The sequence below is a fragment of the Oryx dammah genome, unplaced genomic scaffold (assembly GCF_014754425.2).
Source record: "Oryx dammah isolate SB20612 unplaced genomic scaffold, SCBI_Odam_1.1 HiC_scaffold_2, whole genome shotgun sequence".
In the NCBI taxonomy this organism is placed as follows: domain Eukaryota; kingdom Metazoa; phylum Chordata; class Mammalia; order Artiodactyla; family Bovidae; genus Oryx; species Oryx dammah.
In genome coordinates, this window is record NW_024070186.1 from 109,377,507 (window position 1) to 109,400,587 (window position 23,081).

Consider the following 23,081-nt stretch of genomic DNA (forward strand, 5'->3'; position numbering starts at 1 on the left):
AGTAGTTTCTTTTGTGGGAGTTCTCACCATTTGATACTCCTTAGGGTTAGTTCTCTGGTAGTCTAGGGTCTTGGAGTCAGTACTTCCACTCCAAAGGTTCAGGGTTTGATCTCTGGTCAGGATTGAAGATTCCACAGTGGTTTGTTATGGCATTAAGTGAGATTAAAACACAGACCCCAAATCAAGAAACCAAAGATGAACCCCACACTAAAGGCAGATAGAAAATCAGGCAAATAATAATTAAAATAATGTAATATACACGTACACATCCACAAGCAAAATCAAAACAGTCCACCAAAAATAAAGTACAATAGATTGACCTGGCAAACAAAGGTAACCAAAAATTGTATCTACCAATTAAAAACAAAGCTAACTAAAGCACAAACTGGAAAACAAAACTAAAGCAAAGTGTCAACTGGGGAATAAAGCAATGAAAGCAAAGCTAACAAATATCTTGAAAGAAAAGGAAAGAAAGAATAGATACGCAAAGCTAAATAGAGGTAGATAAAGAAGATTTATATACATTAAAGATTAACTGCAAGGGGAAAAGAACAGTAAGAAAAACAAGTGAAAGTCATTCAGTTGTGTCTGACTCTTTGTGACCCCATGGACTTTACAGTCCATAAAATTCTCCATGCCAGAATACTGGAGTGGGTAGCCTTTCCCTTCTCCAGGGGATCTTCCCAATCCAGGGACTGAACTCAGGCCTCCTGCATTGCAGGCAGATTTTTTACCAGCTGAGGCACAAGGGAGGCCCAAGAATACAGGAGTGGGTAGCCTATCCCTTCTCCAGTGGATCTTCCTGACCAAGGAATTGAACCAGGGTCTCCTGCATTGCAGATGGATTCTTTACAAACTGAGCTATTAAATAAAGGAATAAATGTAGGAAAAATAGTAATAGGTTTTTAAAAATTAAAATTAAAAAAAGAAAAAAGAGGAAAGAAGAAGAAAAAAAAAATAGAAAAACTCCACAGAACTGCAAAAGCCCAACATAGAGGCAGAGGTTTATAACAATAAAAAGTATGATTTTAAAAAAATTCAAAAGCTCAATTAAATTTGATAATGCCAATAAAATTGACAGCTACAATGAGGGGTTGAGGTGGGGAGGAAAGGAGAAAAAGAAAAAGAAAAAAAAACCCAAAAGAAACTACAAAACAAGTCAAAACACAAGAATACTAAATGTTTTTCTTGAGTCACTGCTGTCAGTATCTTTTCCCTCACTGGGAGTCACAGTCACTCTCACCTTCCTAGGATGCCCTCCAACACTGTGCTGGTTTCTGGACTCACTGTGGGGGCAGCTCAGATTCTAATCTGGTCCTACTCCTGCGTGTTCTTGCCTCCTATGTCCACAGCTATCAGAAACAGTGTGTTTTCTTTTGTGGGAGCTCTCAATGGCCTTTTATATTTCCATAGACACAGCCTGCCTAGTTGATTGTGTGGATTTAGTCTGCAGCTTGTACAGCTGGTGGAGAGGTTTTGAGTCTTCTTCCTTAGCTGCACCGCTCCTGGATTTCAACTGTGGTTTTATTTCTACCTCTGCATGTGGGTCATCCACTGGGGTTTGCTCCTGAGGCTGCCCTGGAGGACTTGGGTCTCCCCCAGTGAGGGCCAGGTGCAGAGGTGGTGCAGCTGCTTGGGTCACAGCAGTTCTGGCAGCACCAGGTACTCAGGGGAGTTGGCAGCTATGGCAGTAGGAAATATAGTGCTCTAGAAGGGCATGGTAACCAATATCGGCCAATATACTCTAGTATTCTTGCCTGGAGAAACCCCCTAACAGAGAATCCTGACAGGCCACACACAGTTTACAGAGTCACAAAGAGTTGGACATGACTGAAGCTACCTTGAATGCATAGATTTGAGACTTTTTTTTTTTTTTTGCCTGTGGCAGCTCTGCACCAGTGAGGATTGAGCATGAAGGTGGCATAGCTCCTTGTGTCATGGAGACCCTGGTGTTGAGCCTCCATCTTACTGTGATATTGAATGGTTTGCCTTGGAAACGAACAGAGATCATTCTGTCGTTTTTGAGATTGCATCCAAGTACTGCATTTTGGACTCTTTTGTTGACCATGATGGCTACTCCATTTCTTCTGAGGGATTCCTGCCCACAGTAGTAGATATAATGGTCATCCGAGTAAAATTCACCCATTCCAGTCCATTTTAGTTCACTGATTCCTAGAATGTCAACGTTCACTCTTGCCATCTCTTGTTTGACCACTTCCAATTTGCCTTGATTCATGGACTTGATATTCCAGGTTCCTATGCAATATTGCTCTTTACAGCATCAGACCTTGCTTCTATCACCAGTCACATCCACAGCTGGGTATTGTTTTTGCTTTGGCTCCATCCCTTCATTCTTTCTGGAGTTATTTCTCCACTGATCTCCAGTAGCGTGTTGGGCACCTACTGACCTGGGGAGTTCCTCTTTCAATATCCTATCATTTTGCCTTTTCATACTGTTCATGGGGTTCTCAAGGCAAGAATACTGAAGTGGTTTGCCATTTCCTTCTCCAGTGGACCACATTCTGTCAGACCTCTCCACCATGACCCGCCCGTCTTGGGTTGCCCTACGGGCATGGCTTAGTTTCATTGAGTTAGAGAAGACTGTGGTCCTAGTGTGATTAGATTGACTAGTTTTCTGTGAGTATGGTTTCAGTGTGTTTTCCCTCTGATGCCCTCTTGCAACACCTGCCATCTTACTTGGGTTTCTCTTACCTTGGGCGTGGGGTATCTCTTCACAGCTGCTCCAGCAAAGCACAGCCACTGCTCCTTACCTTGAACGAGGGGTATCTCCTCACTGCCGCCCTTCTTGACCTTCAACATGGGATAGCTCCTCTAGGCCCTCCTGTGCCCGTGCAGATGAGAAACATACTCATCTACAACTAAAATACAGTATACAGTAGGCATGAGATAAATGTTTTCAGAAAATAGATTAATCTATGTCCCCTCTTAACTCTTTATTAAGGCACTTCTCTAGCTATCTGTGGTTTAAAATAATAATAATAATAAAACGTTTTTTTTCATTTTTAACCCTCCACAGAATGATATGTGGTCCCCCAAACACAATCAAAATGTACTAGCTTGTTTCACCTATGAACCAGGGGATGAGTTCAATATACTCAAACCATTCTATTAATAGATGCTGTTCAAAAAAACAAGGCCACTGATCATGAGCATGAATATTGGGGTCATATTGTACTGACAAAAGACTTTTTAAACCCTACTCTCAATTTATACACTTATCTTTTGTGGATTGGTTACCAATAGTTTAAATGGTCCAGAACACACTTTGAGTAGCACTGTTATTCACTTCTTTTGTTAGAAAATTCTCATTGATTGTGAGGTTTGGTTCTTTCTCGATAAGACTGAATTTTCTTTAATTATAGAGTTTTCTAACTATACACAGAGAAGAAAAGCTTGAATTATATTGGAGAATGTTGGGGCCAGCCCAACAATGAACCTACCTGAGGGAGAGGTGCTGCAGAAGAATAAGGAAAAAGAAGATTCAGAAATAAAGTGGGGATCAAGGGGCTGATGCCATTCCCAGGCAAAAGCCCAGATCCTAATCCTTGCATGCCTTTTATTGTTAACTTCTACTTCTTTATTCATGCTCTAGAGATATCTGTTCTTTACAATCTCAGTGCACAATTCTCAAGGTCAAACCTTCAGGTGTTTCATGACTTTGTTTATCCATTCAGCTAGTGATGCCCTTTTTCAGCAACTCCCTCAAGGCTCTGGTTATGGGAACAGTCACAAATGGTTTTCCATCAGTCACACCAGTATTTCAACATCTTGTTTTCAAGATGATTTTCCAGGATGTACTTTTTTACTGCTCCCAGCCCTTCGCCTGGGGGTGATGAGAAAGTCATTCTTATTTTTCAAAGAAAGCCTGTTAATTATAGTACAGGCCTATGCATAGCATATTCCCTACAGAGAACATGTGAATGATGAGTCATATAGGCTGTCATTTTTAAAAGAATGGTGCAGGGCAACTCTTGCAATGTCTTAGTATCTTAATCCAATTAAAAGTATGCCATCTCACCTCCCTTTCCCTAGGAAGGAACTACTAGCCATATCTTATACTTCCTAATCTTCATTTCTTTTGAAGTAGGATATCTTACCCTACTATGTTCCCTTCTTCTTCCCTATTTACCCTTCCAAACTCAAACCCAAAGCCACCTATTCCATGAAGTCCTCGCCAATTCTCCAGGAACAATCTATTTAACAACACATAGTTAATACAGACTTCCTGGTACTGAAGGTTTTGGGTGTTTTTGTTTTTCATTTTAGTTCATTTATCTTCTTTAAAGATTTTTAGTTCCTTGAGGCAAAGACCCTTTCTTAGAAAACTTTGTGTTCTCCTAAGAAACTGCATGTGGACTACATAAAGGTGTTCCCTAACTGCAAATTTTTACATCAAAATGATATGGTGAGATATCCTTGCTCATAGAGGATGGCAGCAAAAGAAGGAAACACGCATTTGATTACCAAGGAAGTGACTAGATTTTAGTACACCATACAGTTTTTTAAACCAAACCATCGTGAGACCAATACTTATATTTGGAAATCCTTGTGTAAAGGAGATTTTTATGAATATAGAATAAAATGAGACAGTTCCAGTTAGCAATAAAAAATAATCATGAGATAAGTATTTATGAGCAGTCTGAATAATCTAGCAAATAATAGTTTCATTTTTAGAGTGTAATAATAAATGAAAGTGAAAAAATTGATTAGAGAATGTAGTGAAACAATTTGTCTACATTGGAAATAATTACTGGTGAGACACAGACCTCATGTATGGAGAGTTTTTTTCTTTATGCATAAGAAATATTTCTATCTCTTTTTAGCCAAAAATAGTATATAAAACTTCAGATTTCTTTATCTTTAAATGAAGAATTTACCAAGCAAGTAAATAACAATTTAGTCTCTATCTAAATTATTTAAAATCCCTTAATCTTAAATGATTTGTTTTTCTTATATGAAAATATCAAAGGAATAGTAGAAATAATTCCATTGAAAGAATCTGGTTACACCACACATATTTTTAGTTGTGGCCCTGTAGCCAGTTTTAGAATTCTCTGCATATCTTCACACTCGTCTGAAAATGAGATTTTAAAATATGTGATCTCCATGTTTCTTTTCATCAGAAATAAGAAGAGTGTTTTTGAAATGGAAATTTCTCTCTAAGATGAGAAGCTTCAGTGATTGTTGAACTACACCAAGGGGCAATTTGATGTTTCTCCAGTAGTTTTTGGACTAAGTCAAAGCTTTTGAACCTTTAAAGGTGATAGAAAGAAAATGACTCAGGATAACAATTTTAAAATCTGCCTAGCTGCTGGCATGCTTGGCAGTATTATTTTAACCTTAACCTTATCAGAACCTTCGTTTCAACAAAGCACATTCCTTTGCTATCAAACTTTCCTCTCATGCCATATATATCACAAAAATATGTTTTGACCTTGACTCCAATTTGAGGAATATGTTTCATGCTATAGTCCATTTTAAGTAGAGTCTATTATAATGGAAGCTGATGCATAGTTAATTTCTGGCTAGTACTTCATAAATTACTTAGACCACCTTTTCCTGTGAATTAAAAGAATGTCCATTAAGATTTCTCAGAGATTATGCTAGCATTGGCTGTGCATTTTCTGCTTGTTTCTATGTTTTGTAGTACTTCTTTTGCTATGACCATTTCTCCAGTCCCTGAGAATTATAAGATCCATGAAAATGAGTAAATCAGAGACTGACAGTTCCACTCAAATCTAATTCTATGCAAACACTACTTAGGATAAGACTGACAGACCATCTTTTTGTTTTGTCCTTTCTCATGGCAGGGATATGAGTGAAGACAAGCAAGCAGTATGTTGATCAAATAATTAAGAGATCCTGACACTGAGTGCAGACAAGATACATGATTTTTTACATGCTTCTTGTTGGTGTTGCTTATTTTTTTGTTCTTATGTTGGGAATTATGTATAGTCAGCCTTACTTTGGAACTATATTGCACCAAAACAATGGTTACTGAAGTATTTAAGTGAATTTTTAATAATAACTATTATTATTATGAAAGCTATAGAAGTTTCCCCCAGACCCACTGTACTATCAGAAATATATTTGTAAAGATATGCAAAAAAAGGAGTTCATCAGAGTTGTGAGCCTACAGCATATCTCTGTGCCAAAGGTCAGCAATGAAAATTGCATTAGGAACATCATTTAGTCATAAAAGACAGACTGATGACATCATTTCAGTTCAGTTGCTCAGTCGTCCAACTCTTTGCGACCCCAGGAACCACAGCACGCCAAGCCTCCCTACAGCTACTTGGAGATCACTCTGAATGAAACATACAGAATTGACTCACACCAATTAAATGTAAAGTTAGTAGTTCGGAGAGACTTGTTATCACTGGAGGCTGAAGGAAAGAGGTAGAAGATGATGAAAGGAAGGAACTAATTTGAAAGGCTCTCAAGAGGAAAAACGGACTCATAACAATGACATTGAATGAAGTGGATTCACTTATTTCTTCAGTGGTTTACCTAGGCAGATTACTAGTACCTAGGGATACAACGAACTAGAATATACATAGAACTCATGGCCTAACAGAAGGGGCAGAACTTTAAAGAAGCCTTTACAGTGGGATGTGAGTATTTTATTGGGGTAAGATGGGTTGCTATGGCAGCAGAGCACAGAGCTTCCAAATGTAGACTGGAGATTAGGGAATATTTTGCTGGGGAAATAAAATCTAAACTGAGACCTAAGAGGAAAGAGATGGAGGGGAGATTTGCAAAAACAGATGAGAGCATTTGAAAAGCCTTTAAGGTGAAAAATGGTGTCATGGGAGAGAAAACCTAAAATGATTTGTAAAGAGATAAGAAGAGGTAAGAAAAGTAAGCAGCCAACAGAGCCGCCTTCACTTGAAGGGTAATGTTGAACTACTGTGAGATTTTCAATCACAGAAATTTACATTTTAATTTCATATTTATATTTGAATTATATTTGTATATTTGAATTTTAAGATACTCACCCTGGCTGTGATTCAGAGAACTCATAGCTAGAAAAGGACAGCGTTTGTGTTCTCCATGTCCCAGTATTCATCACACTTTGCTCAGCTTCTTTGTTAAGAATAAACTACATGATTGAAGCAAAGAAAGCATCTTTCTTGTACATTATGTATTCCTACACAGGTACTCAATAATATGTGAATGAAAGAATAAACCAACGAGTGAATGAGTGAGGAACAATTAGGATGCTGTTATAGGATTCCACTGAGGTAATGTGGAAATGTTGACAAGAATAGAAGCACAGAATATAAAGATAACTGGACACATTCAAGAGATATTTAGAAGTACAATTGACAGGTCATTGAAAGTGATGAGAATAAAGTTATGAAAAGGCAAGAATAGTTTCTAGTTTTGTCTTACAAAACTAGGAGAGTGATACCTTTATCAATTGTTTCCACTTAACCAGCCAATTTTTATTTACCATAACACTCTAGCACTTAGCCCTATGTTCTTCATTGTTTCCTTTACAAATTATTCCTTAGAATGCCCTGGACGATTAGCTGCTGTCTTCAGATTGTAATTTGTTTCTCTTGAACTCCCTAAAATCAGATTTAAAACTCACACTTTCCAAAGATTTGAACAAAGAAAAATAGGTGAAAAAAATAGGGAAAACTTTATAAACTAGAGGTAAAAAAATAAATAAAATACAGCTGAATCTTAAATTTAAGTGGAAATTGAGTGGTAATCATCTTTAGAAATTATGATTAAGAACACATTATGTGTAAAACCCTGGAGAGATAATTAGAGAACTGGATTGTTTTATTTCAAAGATAGGACATTTATGTCCCATAGTGCATAACAGTTTAAAGAATAGAAAGCAATATGTGGTAAAGGTAAAGAATATAAGGTTTATACAAACCCAATTGATGAAAATATTTCTTTGTCCTGGAACACAAGCAAGTCTTGAAGAAAGGACCTGGGACACTCCATATGTCCTAAATCTCTTCTCAATAAGGTTTTTGGATCCCTATTAATGCCCATATCAATCTCTGTCTAGTGGGTTTTCCATCAGAATAATATCATGCACCCCAAGTTCAAGATTTTTGCTCCAACCTGCTGGCAATATTCCTGAATAGACATAGCTAATACCCAGCAGCTTAATGTGTTTGGATTGGTACTCAGAAATATTCATGATGCCAAATGTGAGAGGAACTGATATTCATGCCACTCATCCAGTGATCAAATTAGTTTTTAATTTCCAAAATTCTCGGAATCTCAGCACCTTCATATCATCTTTGCCAAAAAAAGAAAAAAAGTGATATCTGGAGAAGATAAAAATCAGAACATGTCATAATCCACATAGAAAGTGGACTACCAGCATTAATATATAATCTCCTGAATTGGCTCATTTGCCTTAATGAAAATACCAAAACAGCAAGCAGTTTTCTTCCCTGGCTTCTGGGGAGATAAAATGCAGCAAAATCCTAATGATTTTAACATGATCTATTCATTTTGGATAGTATAAAGTATTATGGGGAAAATGAATGAAAGAGATGAAAGCATTACAAAAAAAAAAAAAAAGACATAATGATAGATGATGTAGTAGCCAAAAATGGGAATGTAAAGAGAAGAAAAACAAGATCCCTAAGAAATAAACTATACAAACATGTCTTCATATCTCTTTTGCATAGTCTGTGTATGTGTGTGTTCTGCTAGAGTGGTTAGTAATGTTATATTTGAGTGTTAATGGAGAAATAGCCAGCAGCCTTTTCTTCCTATTCAAGGTATTTTCCAAGCAGCAAATTAAATATATATAGAAGAAGAGAGAATTAAATGTCTTTTATAGGAGCAACAAAATCCCATGAACGGGAGGGGAAGAAGGATAGCAAAAATAAATAACTCCAAAACAAACATGGAATTGAGGTGGGACTGAAAAAGTAGGATGCAAATAGGTAATACTGGAGAAATTCATATGGTTTCAAGGGAACAGGATAAAAAATTCAAGCAACGTAGGAATTCAACAGAGAAAAATGAGGGTAGTAACTAGATGAAAATAAGGTTTCTAATACCTAGGTGTCTTGGTATATTTTACTGTTACTTTTCATGGTAAGGATTTTATGAAATTAAAATGAATAAAGAATCTTAATCAGACCAAATTTTGTTCATTAAAATGTTGGAGTTTTTCAGATTGTGTTCATAATAGACTGTCAGCCAAATCCTGTCACTATTATGGAAACTTATGGAGGAACCCCTAGGAAGTGAGTCTGAGAGCAGGATGTGGTGGGTGGAGCAACCAGACAGGCTTACAGGAGAAGCACAGGAAAAGGGAGTAGTTAATGGTTGAGTAACACTCCATTGTGTATATGTACCACAGCTTTCTTATCCATTCGATCGCCAGTCTATGTTTGATACAGGATACAGGATGCTTGGGGCTGGTACACTGGGATGACCCAGAGAGATGATAGGGGGAGGATGGTGGGAGGGGGGTTCAGGATTGGGAACTCATGTACACCCGTGGCGGATTCATGTCAATGTATGGCAAAACCAATACAGTATTGTAAAATAAAAAAAAAATAAAGAGCAAAGAAAGAAAGAAAAAAGGAGTAGTTAACTCAGTTTCTAAAGCAAATTTGAACCTAAACAACTGAGTTAACCCATTTACATAAACTTTCATTTGTATGTCTGAGTAATAGAGAAAAATCAGCAAGTATCTCCCTTTCTCTAATTTTTGAATGGTAAAGAAAACGTCACATATGGCTCCCTTAAATGTAACAGAGCATGGGATTAACCCTGAACCTGTCAGAAAAATGGTTGACTTCCACATCAAAGTTATGTTTGAGGAAGCACAGTAGGGGAGGGAGGATGATGATAGAAGCAAGCAAAACTGGTTTGAAGGCCAACTCTTTCTTTATTCATTCATTGTGTGACTTTCAAGTGGTAACTTATCTGAACCTTTGTTTCTCCTTTTATGAAATGCAGAGAGTAAAATCTATTTATGCCAGAGTGTTTCAACCTGTGAATACAAGCATAAGCATTCCTCGCTTTATTGGGCTTTGCAGATACTGCATGGTTTGCAAATTGAAGCTTTGAAGTAACCCTGCATTATCAGGTGACAGTTAGCATTTTTTAGCAATAAAGTATTTTTAAATTAAGGTATGCATGTTGTTGTCATTGTTATAATGCTATTGCACACTTAGGCCTAGTGTAACCATAACTTTTATTTTCACTGGGAAACAAAAACATTTTTGTGATTTGCTTTATTGCCATATTCTCTTTATTGCAGTGGTCTGAAATTGAACCCACAGTATTTCCAAGGAATGCCTGTAATTTGTTCATTCAATAAACTTTTGTAGTGTCACAAGCAATATAGTTCAGGGGTGAACAAGTGGAGATAATCCCAGACCTCATGAATCATGCTAGGAGACAGTATAATAAATACGTAGATGTTCAGTAAATTGCAGCTAGTGTTTTATTTGTTACAGGAATAAGAAATGCATTCAAGATAAAGAAAATCCTCTGTACGTACCATAAACTATCATCTGCATGTAGGTGTGTCTTTGCTATATGGAAAACAAATGTGCATGATTTGGCATAAACTGTAGTATTTTGACACTTGCACAGACAAATCTGATAGAGTAAGAAAGCTGGCTAATGAAAGAGGTGAGTGAGAAAAACATGCCTGGCTTCATATGCATGCATGTGGCTTCTATAAAAATCCATCCCAGCTGCCCCATTACATATTCAACAAGATTCCCTAAATTGAAGAAGCAGATACAGGTTGTGTTACTACTGCTCCCCTACAGACTCACTGTGAGTATCAAGAGAGTTTTCAGTATAATAAAAACAAAATTGAAAACCTCTCTGGGCTGGTGAATAGGTTGCATTATTTAGCTCACAGTAGTAACAGAAAATTGACATTAAAAAAAGGATTTCACAGTTCATACTCTTCACAGTGCCAAGTCCAGGGAAAATTTCTTCTCCTACCACACTACCACAGGAGCTGCCAAAAACAAAGACCTTGAAATTGAGGACAGCCTTTCTTCTGTTTTCAGGAGTTTCTGGCATTTAACTCTAGCTTCTTGGGATGCTGTTTTATCCACAGTTAAGCCCCAGACTAGTTACATTCCGCAGAAGAAGAAACTGCAGAAACCCTGTGTCAATGCTTTCTTTTTTTCCAAGATTCTGTTTAGGTTGCTACAACAGTGACAGCTATGTTGAGCTGGCCTTCAGTTCCAGAGGCTGTCTCTAAGCTGAGGCATTAGAGCAGCTCCCAGGGAAACATTCTCTATGCTGAGGAAATTTAAAATACTCTTAGTCTTGAAATCTCCCTGACAGCAGTAGCCCTGTCTCTATAGAGGATCCAGCAAGAGCCTGAGCAGAGTTTCGCACTGAGATTCCAAGAGCATAACTGCATCTCCAGAGTGAAAATGCACTTCAATTTTGAAGAGAGCAATAAACAAAATTTAAGGAATAAAGGCTAAATAAGAATTCTCAAGGAAAAGAAATAAAGAAAGAGGTCAAATGCAGTTAAGGAGGCAAGGAGAATGAGTAGAGTTCTTTGGAGTAATGTGTTTCTACAATAATTGAAATCTCTCTCTTCCCTGATTTTTGTGACAAAAAGCTATATGAAGACCAGATTCAATTCAGTAAATGATCTGTCAAAAAGAAAATAGTAGTCAATTCTGTTTATTAGAATTATAGGCTTTTTTTGATAATTTTACCTGTGGCATTATCTTTATATTCTAAAATGATGATGCATAAATTGGGCCAATAGATAAATATTTTTAAAATAAGATAAAGTGGTAGGCACCATGAGTTCTCTCTAGTCCATGACTACACGCCAGTCCCATCTCCTCAGTCAGCACCTTGTATGGTCATTCTTGACAACTGACCAATTAAATCCACATTAAACTCAGGACCTCATTATCCCTCCACAGGAAGAACGCATGGCTGCAAATCACAGATATCACTTCAACTAGGACAATAAAAACAGAAGTGAGTTATTTATCAGTAGGATAGGGGCCATGTCTTGGAACTCAAAACCAAGAAAAGCAGTAGACTTGAAAGGAAATAGAACCAGGGACTGGAACCAAAATCTTTCTCTCAAAGCTCTTGGGGCTGTTGGTCTCTCATTTCTCACTCTTTTTACACGTGCTTTATTCATTCTTTCTGCAAGGAAGCTTCTTCCACTTTTCTATTCACATAGTGGAAAATTGCTATCCTCTACCCACTGATTCTATTATGCTTCATACCAGACACAGGGGAGAAAGAAAGAGGATATGGGGACTTGAATTCAAGCATTGGCCTCTATTCATCACACTTGTTTTTGTTTGCTGAGACAGTAAATATTGCTTAGAGGTCTCCACTGATGACAAGCCAATGTTAAATATTAGAAATCTTTTAAGGCTTTACTGTTCTATGACATGCATCCGTCCAAAGGAAAAAGTCAAGTTTGGCCACTACTCATAAGCTTTTGTGTAAGTAAAAACTTGAACTAGAACTTTACCCATTTCCAGTGTTTCGCAGCTAATGAGCCTAATGTTAGAGCCACATTCTACTTTCCAAAATAGCCATTTCACAATTCTGCCTTGCCCTCTTTCTTTAAAATCTTTAACACTTTTTTAAAAACCTTGTATAAAAACATATAGTCAAACGAAAATCACCTCAAACTCCCACCACCAAAAATAGTTTTTGCATATGGATTTCTATCTTTCCTCATGTTCAGTTCAGTTCAGTAACTCAGTCATGTCCGACTCTTTGTGACCCCATGAACCACAGCACGCCAGGCCTCCCTGTCCATCACCAATTCCCAGAGTCCACCCAAACCCATATCCACTGAGTTGGTGATGCCATCCAACCATCTCATCCTCTGTTGTCCGCTTCTCCTGCCCTCAATCTTTCCCAGCGTCAGGGTCTTTTCAAATGAGTCAGCTCTGAACATCAGGTGGCCAAAGTATTGGAGTTTCAGCATCAACATCAGTCCTTCCAATGAACATCCAGGACTGATCTCCTTTAGGATGGACTGGTTGGATCTCCTTGCAGTCCATGGGACTCTCAAGAGTCTTCTCCAATACCACAGTTCAAAAGCATCAATTCTTCTGCACTCAGCTTTCTTTATAGTCCAACTCTCACATCCATACATGACTACTGGCAAAACCATAGCCTTGACTAGATGGACTTTTGTTGGCAAATTAATGTCTCTGCTTTTTAATATGCTATCTAGGTTGGTCATAATTTTCCTTTCAAGGAGGAAGTGTATTTTAATTTCATGGCTGCAATCACCATCTGCAGTAATTTTGGAGCCCAGAAAAATAAAGTCAGCCACTTTTCCACTATTTCCCCACCTATTTGCCATGAAGTGATGGGACCAGATGCCATCATCTTTGTTTTTTGGATATACATTAGATCATAATTTCATGGCTGCAATCACCATCCTCAGTGATTTTGGAGCCCAGAAAAAGAAAGTCAGCCATTGTTTCCACTGTTTCCCCATCTATTTTCCATGAAGTGATGGGACCATGGATAAAATTCCCACACATTTATGTCATGCCAAATCTTCTAGCTATACTCTAGATCTGTACTGTCCAATACAGTCATCATTAGTTTTATGTGACTATTAGTCACTTAATACACAACTAATCAAAATTGATGTGTGCTATAAGTGTAAAATGTACACCAAATTTTAGACCTAATATGATAAAAATAATAAAAACTATCTCAATAATTTAATATTAAATACATGTTGAAATAATATTTTAATATTTGTGATTAAATAAAAAATTTAATTTCACATTTTTTCTTCCAGCTTTATTGAAATATACTTGAGCCACAGCACCATATGCACTTCCCAGGTGACACTCGTGGTAAAGATGCTGCCTGCCAACATAGGAGATGTAAGAGATGCAGCTTCAACCCCTGGGTCAAGAAGTTCCCCTGAAGAAGGGAATGGCAAACCACTCCAGTATTCTTGCCTGGATAATCCAATGGACAGAGGAACCTGGTGGGCCACAGTATATATGGTCGCAAAGAGTATTTGCTGAAGAGACTTAGCACACACAGCACTGTATAAATTTAAGGTGTAGCACGCACAGAGTTGGACACGACTGAAGCGACTTAGCAGCAGCAACAGCATGGGTTTGGCTCAAAACTGGGAAAGGAGTACATCAAGGCTGTATATTGTCACCCTGCTTATTTAACTTATATGCAGAATACATCATGAGAAATGCCAAGCTGGATGAATCACAAGCTGGAATCAAGATTGCTGGGGAAAATATTGACAACCTCAGATATGCAGATGATATGACTCTAATGGTAGAAAATGAAGAGGCACTAAAGAGTTAACTAAAAGCTGATTTAAAACTCAACATTCAAAAAACTAAAATCATGGCATCCAGTCCCATCACTTCACGGCTAATAGATGGGGGAAAAGTGGAAACAGTGGCAGATTTTATTTTCTTGGGCTCCAAAACCACTGCAGACTGTGACTACAGCCATGAAATTAAGTCACTCACTCCTTGGAAAAAAAGCTATGACAAACCTAGACAGCATATTAAAAGGCAGGGACATCACTTTGTGTACAAAGGTCTGTATAGTCAAAGCTATGGTTTTTCCAGTAGTCATGTATGGATGTGAGAGTTGTACCATAAAGAAAGTTGAGCACCAAAGAACTGATGCTTTTGAACTGTAGCGCTGGGAAGACTCTTGAGAGTCCATTGGACTGCAAGGAGATCAAACAAGTCAATCCTAAAGGAAATCAATCCTGAATATTCATTGGATGGACTGATACTGAAGTTCCAAAACTTTGGCCACCTGATGCAAAGAGCTAACTCATTGGAAAAGACCCTGATGCTGGGAAAGATTGAAGGCAAAAAGAAAACAGGGTGGTAGAGGATGAGATGCTTGGATAGCATCACCAACTCAGTGGACATGAGTTTGAGCAAACTTTGAGAGATAGTGAAGGATAGGGAAGCCTAGTGTGCTACAGTCCATGGGGTTGCAAAGAGTTGGACAGAACTTAGTGATCTAACAACAATAACAACATACTTATTTGACTTACATACGTCATGAAATGTTTATCACAACATGTTCGTGAACATCCAACATCTTGAGTAGATACAAAATTAAAGAAATAGAAAAAAAATTTTCCTTATGATGAGAACCTTTAGGATTTACTGTCTTAACAACTTTTATGTATTAACATACAGTGATATTAATCATATTTATTATATTGTACACTATGTCTTTTTATAAATATGACTAATAGAAAAATTTTAAATTACATATGCGGCTCAGATTATGTGTCCGTTTTGCAGTACTGCTCCATAGCCTGACACTTCTTGCCTTCTCATAGTATCCTCCTCTGCCATTTCCCACCATTCCCTTTTTCAGCAACATTAGTTTCCCTCTCACTCCTGGATCATTCTCATCAGCATACAAAGTCACTTTTTATTCTGTTTAAAAAATAAGAACCTTCTTTGATTTTTCTCCACATTTCTCCATAACTCTTCAGCATAGAAAGCCTCAAAAGATTTATCTGTGATTACTAACTCCACTTCTCTACTCCTCTCCTAAAGACCACTCAAGCTGGGCTCACATCTCTTTATTCAGGTCACTTATGGCAGCCCTTTTGACCAAATCATATGGTCAGCTCTATTCTCCTCTTACCAAAACTCTTAACCACACTTCCTTGAGATATACTTTCCTACCATCTGCTCTGACTATGTAATACTCCCCAGTGTCCTTCACTGGCTTCTCTTTTTCTCCCTGACTAAAAACACTTCAGTGTCTGAGAGCACAATCCTAGATAGCCTTATCTATTTCCACTTACCTAAACTTCACTCACTCACTCATCCAGTCTTGCTCTTGGTTTTAAATGTTATCTATATGCTGATGATTCCACAATTTATTTCTGTACCCAAAATGCACCTATGAGCTCCAATAAATCCAGTTGTTTCCTCAGCCTTTACTCTTGACTTGTGAATAGATGTCCTAAGTCTTACATAATTTAAAACCTAGTTCTTGACATCTTTCCTTCCTCTTTTACCTTTTCCAGTTTCTGTTGTGGCATCATATCTACACACATGCTCAGGCAACAGGTCTAAAGGTCATTAGTCATTTTCTTCTACTTCATTCTCACATCCAGCGTATTCTCATAGGCACTTATCAGCATCTCCACTGCAGCCAAGCCACTTTCCTGTCACCTAGAATATTGCAATGTCTACCTTCCTCTCTTGTCCCACTTCATTTCCTCTTGTTCAAAGCATATAGAGTATGCTTTTTTAAAGCTCAATTGAGTTTATATTACTCTTCTGCTTATAAGTCTTTAATATGTTTGCAGTCATAATTGAAATAAAATCCAACTGCTTTAACAGGGCCTATTAGGTTGTATATTATGTGACTTTGATAATGTTTCTGATATAATCTCTCACAGTATTCACCATCTTTTCCTGGGCTCCAGGCATTCTGAACCTTCTTTCCTCCAGGAGAACACACTAAGTAAGTTCCTGTTTCAGCATCTTTACTCTTGTATTTCTGCTCCTTAAAATGCTCTTTGACTTTTTCTCATTATTTCAGTATCAGCTCAGTTATCCCATTGCAATAGAGAATTCCCTTGGTTCCCCCTAGATAATGTTATCTCCTCCACCCCAACAATCACTTTCTATTCTCTTATTTTATTTTCTTCACACTGTCTGAAATCTCTCTCCTATTAGAGTATAAGCTCCACAAAGGGAAATTCTGTTTCATTCACTATTGCGTTCTCTGTGCTCTAAAGAGTTCCAAGAACTCACTCACTGTTCAAAAGAAAACTGATGAATGAGAAGATTAATGAAGAAATAAATGGATGATACAGTCAACAGAGGCAAGATAATAATAAACAGTTCTACAATGTGTTCTCACGATATGTGAGGAATGCCAGTTCCCCAAAGGCCCATACTGAATACTAGCCCAATTTATTGAAGTCATATCACCTGTACCTTTGCACTCATACCAATCCAAAAGTCAGAATCCTACTTTTTGCTGAACTGTGTAGTTTGGCCACAGATGTGTGAAAGGACAGAGAATTAAACAGCTGCAATTCAACACGGCATTTAATTGATTTCTTCCTCTGGATTTCAACAATTTCAGAATTTTAGCTTTTCCTAAGAGATTTTTATTTTTGCAATGCTATACCCTTCTTTGGGCTGGGAAATCACCTTTTTGGTAAGATCTGTAAGATCCAGTCTTCATTTGTACCAAAAAATACAGGAAACAGATTATTGTATCATCATCCATAAGTAAGACAATTCCCCTGCTTCAAATGAAGGGATCTTCACTTTCTTAATGCTCTACAATTTTTTCCCAGAAGTTTGCTCCTTATAGCCTTGCTGTCCGATAAAATTTTGTCATGTTAACATTTGGTAGAAAGGTACACAAACTCATTTAACTTAAGCAAACTGGACAATGTATCAGAAGAACATTAGAGATGTTGCCAAGACTCCCAAAGTGAAAGTATTTAGGAACCAAGATTCTTTAATTTTCTATTTCTTTTGACAAATTCTGTTCATGGGTTTTTTCCTGATTCTTTATTAAGATAGCAAGCCCTCGCTATATAGGCTTCTTTCTTTTTACCATCTTGTCATTGAAGTGCCAACAAAAACTAAATCAATTTTGAGTTCAGATCCTAAGATCCTGGAGAGGGAAATGTTTTGCCTCAGCTTGGGTCATAACCATATCTCTGTTCCAATGGTTACGTTATAGAATCACCTTATCCACTGCCTACTTATCGGTAGTTCTGGATATAGACTTTTTAAAAAGAAGGGAAATGCAGATTTATTTTAAGAAGATAGTGTGGAGACAGGGAAGTGATGAAGAGTAAAATTTGTTGTACATCTGGTACAGTGCCAGAAATGCAGGAAAACTTTAACTTTTATTGACTACTTTTCCCTAGATTGTCAGGGACCATGTAATTCTACTTTCCAGTTGAACTGCTAGTGCTAAGCACTGTGCATTGCATATAGGAATCCCAGTAATATGGCTTTCATAAAGAAATTAATGACAATTGTCACATAAGAGACAATTCAGAAATAAACATAAAATAGAAAAGTATAAGGCAGAAGTGAAGGGAAAGAATCATGGAAGTGTGTCTTAAAGAACAGGTAAACATTTAATAGGTATTGGGGTATGAGAGCAGAATATTATAGAGTAATATAATTGAAAAATTTTTAAGATATCTTAGAAAATAATCATTAAATTTTTAAATAAGCTAAACTTTTTTTTATTAAGGAATATGAAACCACTGTACAAGCTAATGCAATTTATACTATCACTGCTGCTGCTGCTAAGTCATTTCAGTCATGTCTGACTCTGTACGACCCCATAGACAAAAGCCCACCAGGCTCCCCCGTCCCTGGGATTGTCCAGGCAAGAACACTGGAGTGAGTTGCCATTTCCTTCTCCAGTGCATGAAAGTAAAAAGTGAAAGTGAAGTTGCTCAGTCGTGTCCGACTTAGCAACCCCATGGACTGAAGCCTACCAGGCTCCTCTGTCCATGGGATACTATTACTATCTCTAAATTATTCTCTAAGACTCATTGCCCAATCTGCTAGAACATCACTACTATGATAATAATGGGTATGTTGGAGATGGACAAGATACTCAAGACAGATGTGAAAAAAAAAATGACAAATTTTACAGTATTGAGTTAATATTTTCCAAATAATTTACATCTGTACAGCTTTTACATTTTATCTACAACAATGTTTTCATATGTGTCTCCTTTACCTTAAACATAAGGTTACCAGTGGAAAGTTTATACCCTACATTAATAGGAGAAGTGGTCTGCACTTTCATTAATAGAGCAGAGAGATTTACAACTGCATTTATATTTGGGCCGTGTTAAGGAGCTCAGAGATAAGGTGTGTAGGCTTTTGGAGATGTTTATACATATCACAGAGGAAGGTAAAGTGAACAGGCTATTGTTTGCTCCACAAACAAATGAAAACTTGATAAACTAACACATAAAGATGTATCTGCCTCTTACAAAGGCAACTTTGATATTTTAAAGCTATTTAGTATACTACTATTGTTTGGTTTGAAAAGGCATATTAAAATGAAGTAGCTGTCCTTGATTCCTCTATTTACAGTGGTGAATCTATTTAGATTTTGAATGACACTGTTCCTTCAATTCAAATCTCTAAACTGGGTTTCATTATTTATAATTGTTAAACATTTTACACTAAATATTTTTCCAGGAAAACTTCATTTATATTTTTCCATTTTGTCCTTACAATCATTATTTAGAGAATATAAATTTGACAAAAATATATTGTTCAACCACAAAACATCAGGTATTATAGAAACTAGTTTTATAACACATTTCTTACTTTAAGTTGCTTCTAGGGGGGATAATGCCATGTAATCAGAAAATCACCACAGAATATAAGGAGAATTAAAGTAGAAGGTAGTAAGAGTGTTCTGGGAGCCCCTAAGTATACTGTAAGGATCTTACCCAGTGAAGGAAGTTATTACCTCCAGATTCTTCAATGATAAGGAGAAGACAGCCAGTCAAAGAGAATGAGACAGATGCCTGGGAAAGATGGAGAAACAGAGCTCAATGAAAATACTGTGCCCATCTTACAAATATTAATAATTAATAGATGGGCTCAAGCACATAATTAACTCCCAAACTGCAAGTTATATTTCCTCTACTTTGGCTCATCTGCTTTTCATTACCTTACACTTCATCCCTTATACAAATGGATTTTGTGATTGCACAAAAAAACTGAAGACTAAAATTATCTGATGATCATAGCCTGTGGAGTTCATTAAAATCTGTATTGAAAATGAATACTTATAGCCCTTATAGAATTTTGGTATCAGCATTATCAATGTTTAAGCACTGTATGTTGCTTGTCTTATTTAATTTTATAAAAATGCACTATTATCTTCATTTATAGTGATAAAACTGAAGCAGTGTTAAAAAAATATATTGCCTAAGAGTGCACAGCTAATAAAGCAATAAGACTAGTATTTAAATTCAGGCAGTTTAACACCAGTATCTGTGCACTTTGATACTAAATGATATTGATTACCAGAGTCATTTTAACATTACTACAACTAGCTTTGTCGAGTGAATAGACAATGAGTTGATATATTTTTTAAAAAGTATGTCATTTATGTTTTTTCCATGGGTTCACATTCTTTTCACACTTTTTTCATGTTGTTAATAATTCAAGTGTGTTTTAAACAAGTTGCTAGAGCAGTAAATCCTGAAATAAAAGACCACATGTATAAAAGGCACACTATATACTTGTGAAAATAGAATCCAAATGAGAAACATTGAGACTTTAATAAGAGAAGAAGTTATATAAACACACAAAGAAACTCAAATTACTAATAAGAAAAGAAAATTGGATTTCTATTAGAGTTCTCAAAGAAAAAAATTCTTTTTGGCCATACTGCATGGCTTGCAGGATCTTAGTTCCCTGACCAGGGATTGAATCCAGGCCACAGCAGTGAAAACAACAAGTCCAAACTATTGGACTGCCAGAGAACTCCATCAAAGAAACTATTTTTAAGGGAAGAAAATATGAGTAAAAAATTTATATCCAGCCAAACTGTCCTTCAAGTATAAAGATCATGAAAAGTGAAAGTGTCAGTCTCTCAGTCATGTCTGACTCTTTGCAACCCCATGGACAGTAGCTTGCTAGACTGCTCTGTCCACAGAATTCTCCAGGCAAGAATACTGGAGTGGGTAGCCATTTCTTTCTCCTGGGTAAACCAGGGATTGAACCCAAGTCTCCTGCATTGCAGGCAGATTATTTACCATCTGAGTCAACAGGGAGATTTTAGACAGTTATTAACATGCAAGAGCCTAAGAATGTTGATACTAGGAGGTTTTCCCGAGAAATTTAATAGAAAATAATCTGTAGACAACTACAAAGTAACTTCAGAAGAGTCAACCTAAGATTTTTTGTTTTGCATTAAATATATTTAACTAAGTTACCAATATTAGAAGATGTAGAAATTGTGACAAAATAATATTAAGAAACACATGATCTGATCATGCAGAAATAACACAATAAAAAAATGAGAAGAGATAAAATCAATAAAAGATAAAGTATGGTGATTGACTTATAGGTATTATCAAGCTTGCTGACTGATCACTTGAAGCTAACAAACAGAGTAAGCTTAAGTTCATTTAATATCATGTATATTAAGTAAAAAACAACACTATTATTAAAAAATATGGCTTCCCAGGTGACACAGTGATAAAGAATTTGCCTGCCAAGTAGGAGATGTAGGTTCAATCCCTGTTTGGGAAGATCCTCTGAAGTAGGAAATGGCAACCCATTCAAGCATTCTTGCCTGGAAAATTTCATGAACAGAGGAGCCTAGTGGGCTATAGTCCATGGGGTTACAAAGAGTAAGACACAACTGAGCAACTAAGTACATACACTTTGTAAAATATACAAAATACAAAATCACAACAGAAATATAGCAATTAAACCAGAGGAACATTTTAAAGAGGTTATTTTTATGTAAAATATGTTAATAGATCTGAATATTGATATATAGACAGCTTTATAGCAAAACCATAAAGATGGCTAATTGCCCCTAATTTAATTTATACATTTAAAATTATTTTCATAAAATTATCTGCATGATTATTTTCTAGAGATAAACAAATCATTATAAAGTTCATATGGAAACATAGCCAAAGTACAAATGGTAAATAAGAAAGTATCAGAAAAACAAGAGAGTAATTTGAGGAACCTAGTTGTGTTGGCCATTAAAATATTTTTCATGGAATCCTTATGCATTTCATAGTATATAGGTGTTATGTATGTGATATATGATAAAGTGATATTATATTCAAAGTGAATTGAATAGTTTCTCCACAAAATTCATGTCTATGTGGAAACACAGTTCAGTTCAGTTCAGTTGCTCAGTCGTGTCCAACTCTTTGTGACTCCATGGATTGCATTATACCAGGCTTCTCTGTCCATCACCAACTCCTGGAGCTTACTTAAACTCATAACCATTGAGTTGGTGATGCCATCCTCCCAACTTGTCCTCTGTTGTCCCCTTCTCCACCCTCCTTCAATCTTTTCCAGCATCAGGGTCTTTTCAAAGGAGTCAGTTTTTCACATCAGGTGGCCAACGTATTGGAGTTTCAGCTTCAACATCAGTCCTTCCAATGGTTACTCAGGACTGATTTCCTTGAGGATTGACTGATTGGATCTCCTTGCAGTCCAAAGGACTCACAAGGGTCCTCTCCAACACCACAGTTCAAAAGCATCAATTCATCAGCACTCAGCCTTACTTCTACTCCAACTCTCACAACCATACATGACCACAGGGAAAACCATAGCTTTGACTAGATGGGCCTTTGTTGCAAAGTAATGTCTCTGCTTTTTAATATGCTACCTAGGTTGGTCATAACTTTTCTTCCAAGGAGCAAGCGTCTTTTAATTTCATGGCTACAGTCATCATCTGCAGTGATTTTGAAGCCCCCCAAAATAAAGTCTGTCACTGTGTCCATTGTTTCCCCATCTATTTGCCGTGAACTGATGGGACCAGATATCATGATCTTAGTTTTCTGAATGTTGAGTTATAAGCCAACTTTTTCAACTATCCTCTTCCACCTTTATCAAAAGGCTCTTTAGTTCTTTTTCACTTTCTGCCATCAGTTCAGTTCAGTTCAGTTGCTCAGTCGTGTCCGACTCTTTGCAACCCCATGAATCACAGCACGCCAGGCCTCCCTGTCCATCACCAACTCCCAGAGTTCACTCAGACTCACGTCCATCAAGTCAGTGATGCCATCCAGCCATCTCATCCTCGGTCGTCCCCTTCTCCTCCTGCCCCCAATCCCTCCCAGCATCAGAGTCTTTTCCAATGAGTCAACTCTTCACATGAGGTGGCCAAAGTACTGGAGTTTCAGCTTTAGCACCATTCCTTCCAAAGAAATCCCAGGGCTGATCTCCTTCAGAATGGACTTGTTGGATCTCCTTGCAGTCCAAGGGACTCTCAAGAGTCTTCTCCAACACCACAGCTCAAAAGCATTAATTCTTCGATGCTCAGCCTTCTTCACAGTCCAACTCTCA